Source organism: Schistocerca cancellata, chromosome 1 (assembly GCF_023864275.1).
Source record: "Schistocerca cancellata isolate TAMUIC-IGC-003103 chromosome 1, iqSchCanc2.1, whole genome shotgun sequence".
NCBI lineage: Eukaryota > Metazoa > Arthropoda > Insecta > Orthoptera > Acrididae > Schistocerca > Schistocerca cancellata.
Window position 1 is genome coordinate 639,959,647 of NC_064626.1, and position 5,383 is coordinate 639,965,029.

The 5,383-nt window shown below is 42.1% G+C and overlaps 1 non-coding gene across 1 annotated transcript; it reads right to left on the reverse strand.

The window, feature by feature from the left end:
- Nucleotides 1–4,820: 4,820 nt before the first annotated feature.
- On the reverse strand, nucleotides 4,821–4,928 carry LOC126096992 (U6 spliceosomal RNA). The gene has a single exon (XR_007522082.1). It is a non-coding gene; the product is annotated as a U6 spliceosomal RNA (small nuclear RNA).
- Between the last annotated feature and the right edge of the window lie 455 nt (nucleotides 4,929–5,383).

The following is a 5,383-nucleotide window of genomic DNA, read 5'->3' on the forward strand; positions in this document are numbered from 1 at the left end:
ATGAAACTCAGCGATATATGGACAGAGGCGCTACAGAATCGATGAGAAGTTTTTATCTTTGACATACTATGATCGATAGTTATATTTCATCCTTGACAAGGTTTATCTCTGCTATCACGTGAAATCCAGACCGTGCCCACTTTCCAAGGAATTTAGGCCGTTCTTCGACGTCCGACTCGTCAGTCGGCAAGACTCACCACAACCAGGAGCATCTCCGAAGATATCCAACGTAGCCTTGTACGAAACGTCAGGGATAGAAAAGTTCCATGGACCATGGACATATATTCCAATCCTTGTCCTCCCCTACAGTTTTAACAGTCTGCAGTATCCTCTAGTATATATCATAGATGAAATTCCGTGATGTCTTAACTCATGTCCTGTCATCATGTTCCTTCTTCTTGTCAGAGGTTGCCGCGTGTTTACTTCTTCGTTTCTTCCGTAGAGAACCTCCTCATTCGTAATGCTATCAGTATACCTAATCTTCTACGTCCGTCTGCAGCACCATTTCACAAACGGTGCAGTTCTCTGCTTTTCTGGTGTTCCAAGCGTTCATGATTAACAACGGTGCAATATTGTGTACGTAACGTACATTCTCAGTATTTGCTTCTTCAGTTTGAGCCCTATGTATAATAGCAGTAGACTACTCATATGCCAGACCGGGGCTGCGTTCTTTAACTGTCATAGTATACAGTTTGTTCCTCCTTTCTTCCTCCGTTTTGTGTTGTTTTGCTTCAAAGGTAGCACAGCTCCTTCACGTTATCTACTTTGTGGTGTTAACGTTATCACTAATCTAATTTCTGCTACTCCTGATTACTCTCGTCTAACTTCGGTACACTCTTAGCTAGTGTACTGTATTAGTGTTCATTCCACTCACCAGGTCGCTTTCACTAAAGGTAGCAATACCATCAGTGAATCTTTTCACCATAAGCTTTAAAAGCACTCTTAATTTTTTTCTCATTTCATTTCCGTCGTTGCTTCTCATACATAAAGACTGCATAATAGGGGTGAAAATTGCATCCTTTTCTTACATCTTTTTTTAATCCTGGAACTTCGTTCTATGTCCTTCATCCTGGTTCTTCTCTGTTGACTCATGTGTAAGTCTGCTTCACCCGTCTTTCCTTATGGCCTATTTCAATTTTTCCCAGAATTTCGAACATTTTGTATCCTTTTATACTTTAGCTATCCGAAACGTGAAATAGTCTGTCATTTAGTAGATCAACAGTTTTCTGTTCCGTTACTTCGTTATTTCTCTCGACATCAACGTAGATCATCATCTGTTAAACTGATCGCGTGATAGTTGCCATACTTGTCAGCCCTTCCTATCTTCAGGATTGTGTGGATGATAATTCTCCAAGACTGTGATGGTATTTCTTCTGTTTCATAAACTATACATACCGCCATAAGTAGTTCCCTGACTGCCATTTTCACCGTAGAGCCGAGAAATTTGGAAGGAATGTTATCTACCCCTGTTGCCTTACATGAGCGTAAGTGTTCCGAAGCTCTACAAAATAACGATTCCAATGCAAGATCCCCTATGTCTCCCACATCGATTCCCATTTTTTTTTCACATCAGACTTCTCCCTTATAGTGGTCTTCAGTGTACATTTATCTCCTCTGCATTTAGTAGTGGAGTTCCCATTGCGTTGATGTCAACACTCTCGCTCTAATACCACCGAAAGTGGTTTTGACTTTTCTATTGTGTAAGCTGAGTAAGAACTTTTTCTTATAATTTTACCGCAGAATCTTTACCTTGGTTTCGCTGTTATTTCTCATTATTTGATTACTAATTGTTTTATCTTCTTGTATTCTAGTCTTCCCCGTACATTTTTGCAAGTCATTCTTTCGTATGTCAACTAAAGCATTTCCTTTATTATCCAGGATTGAATTCTTTAAATATGTCCATTCCTCTTCATGTGTAGTACCTGCTGTAGTATTCATTATCCCAGTATCTATATCCTTTGAGGACTTCAAACGCAGCTCCCCATTTCTCATTACTTCCCCGTGTCCCATCTCTTGCCACATTGTTTCTTCCAAATCATTCTCTTAAACTTGTGTCTGTTCTTCATCATTTCTAAATTGTGACCTGTATTTATATATACTCCTGGGTACGCCTTACATTCGAGTATCAGTTTGTAAACTTTGTCAGACGATGTCTTTACCTACCTGGAATCTTTCCGTTTCTTCGATCTTTTTACAAGTACATTTCATATTCTTGTGATTTTTAAACGACGGAATGGCTGGTAATAGCTAAAATGTATTGCGGAACTCAATTAGTTTTTCTCATGTTTCATCCATACTAACAAGCCCGTATTGCATTTCTCCAGTTCCTCCCTCTACTTCCTTACATAACTGAGCACCCGTTAAATATCCTCACAACTCACATACATTCTCTAACTCACCTTCTGCTCATGATGTAAGCATATTTATTGGAAGTATTGTTGGTGGCGTTGGTTTGCTGGTAGTACTAACCCTGTCACAGGACGTTTGACAGTAACTCACTCTCTTCTCTACCTTCTGTTTATAACATATACTACGCCCATTAAATCTTTTCTGCTAGAGTTTATATTATCCTATATTCGTCTGACCAGAAATCGTTGACTTGTTTCGTTTTCATGCCAGTGACAACAGTATATCAATACTTGGCTTTTATACTTCTGTTTTCAGAATTTGTAGCTTCCCTACTACATTCAGACGTCTTACATTCACGCTCAAAAACCCGAATCTTTTGCCGATGCGGATATCATCACGACATTCTTCCAATTACATGCCAGATGTGCTGTGGATATATATTATGTTTCTTTACTGCTGCGTTTCTCATTACCTTCTGCGTCCTCACACCGTTGCTTGTTCTTGAGCATTCCGCCGCTTAGTGTAAGTTTTCTATCACAAAGTTGCCCTTTAACTCTGTTCCTCCGCATCTTTTGATCACGCCGTTGGAAGAATGAGGATGACTTCTTATATCGAGAGTTTTCGTCATCCATTGCTGTTAACCATTTTTCAAACCCAAGTAGTACGTGGGATCGAATCTAAGACAATTACTAATCATTATTAGTCACTAGACGATATGTCTGTGTCGTGTTTGTTATAGAAACATTTACAATAGTGTGTTCCGTTGAGATATACCTTGGAATATTTACCAAATATATAACCAGTACAACACATGCTACTAACCGGTCAGAAAGCTGGAAACGAAACCACCCTATGGTCATAGTAGTACCTTTAAACTTTGACAAAGCTTTACGTGGATTTCGGTCATACACAGCGCAGGCCAGATAGCTGTGCGAAATATTTCTCCGTATCCTGCGTTGTTTCTGGCGATTTGTGACACACAAGCTCTAGAAATACGAGCATCGGCGAGATCCTTTTTGCGGTATGCAAGTGGCATTTGCTGTAAGCCTCGGGCATGTCGCGACAGGGGATTTATTTGCAGTCTTGCCGCCTTATGACCCGTGTTTAGCCATAAATTTCGCTTTGAATATCCTCTGGCGCGCCATGAATAACATAACGATATTTCCAGTAAACGCTCTGTCCAGGACAATATCGGCCGGCTGATCGCCAATATTTATTCGCGGACACCGTCGGCCTTTCACGCCCAGGTTTTAGGAGATACGACCGAGCCGGCTCCATAAAGGTGATGTAATGGCGAGCGTGAGAGATAGGCGCGGGGTTAAATGACGTGCTGCGTCAGGCGTCGCGGCTTTCCGCCGGAGATGGCCGTACCACGGCGCGCGCTACACGCCACCCGCCGCCAGTGAACACCTGCTGACCCACTTAACGGCAGAACCATAAAGGAGACAGCTGTAGCCAGCTTCCCTGCTTTGTCGGGAGAAGTGTTTGTGAGGCAATGCAGGGCAGTGCTACTTCTGAAATGTGCTCTACGTCACCGTCATTCCTCCACATAACGTAGCAACAGCTCAACTAGACCTTCACGTGAAGTTCTGCTAGCACTAAGGAAACTAACATTTGAAATTCCGAACATCTAACCATGATTTTAAGGGAAGTTTAAGGGAGATTTAATCGCAATAAATGTCAACTGCACAACTACGTAGCATTTTCTTTGAATAGGTGACAATGGAGTTATAATATACGTTATTGCCTTGTTACGTCGTAGGGACAGAGTGGGCAAATAGCAGCCCTCGGGCCCGCGAAAACTGTCAGAAAAATCAGCCTCGAACCGAGATTTCCTTCCTGTGCGCGACCAGGCCTTTCATTAGGATTGTCGCATCAGTATGTATGAGCAACGTAGACAGTATTCGCATAAATCAAGTCGACAGTTTAAGGCTAAGCGCAAATTGAGACGCGTATAGCACGTGAAACGGCGACACGACACTACAATGCGAGGCGCACGTTCCGCACATGACGCGCGGGTCCAACGCATATTGAGACGCGTACGCGTATTTGCACGCGCCGGTCGACGACGCTCTACGCTGACAGTAACGTAGCGAGCGCAAACTGTAATCTTTCTCAAACGACTTTACAGAAACCATTCAGTAAAAATATTTCATTTTTCAAAAAAATGTTCAAATGTGCGTGAAATCTTATGGGACTTAACTGCTATGGTCATCAGTCCCTAAGCTTACACACTACTTAACATAAATTATCCTACGGACAAACACACACACTCATGTCCGAGGGAGGACTCGAACCTCCGCCGGGACCAGACCCACAGTCCATGACTGTAGCGCCTTATACTGCTTTTTTTTAAATTTCATTTTATTCTATATTGTTCTTTGAATTTGTTCGTCGCGGACGTCCGATGACACCCGTTCAGGTTGTTCGTTGATCCGTTCACTTAGTCTTTTTATTAATGAGGGTAGCTAAACCCTCTGACCGGACACTTCGATTTTTCGTGTCATCCTTGCGCAGGGGCCATGTTAATCTTCTCTGTATCGTTTCAATTTTAGTATATGTACTGCCGAAGTGAGTACGACCGCTCGGCTAATCCCGCGCGGCATTTCGTTTTTACCTTGCTTTTAGCCTTATGTGTCAGCTTCGTGGCGAAGTGCCCATTATCTCGCTAATGGTCATACTTATTATGGTATTCACGTTTTAGTAATACGCTAAGAACAACTCAAAAAGTTTGCAATGAAAAATATGGGTCGCTATGACTTTGTGTTTGGTGTGTATTACACCATATTTTGCTGCGTATGAAATTTAGCTGACGTGTTGAAGTTTTGTTTAAATTTGGGAGCAGGTCTCTATCTGTCTCCGATCTCGAGAAAATCTATCCTATGTACCGAACTCTCTTCCGATCTCACGCCCGCGAGAAAGAAATACTCTTCACATCTCTAATATCTCCTACACCACTCGAGACATCGAAACGAAAGTTTGGCGAATGATAGCACACAAGGAGGAGAGTATTTTGCCAATTCGTAAACACACG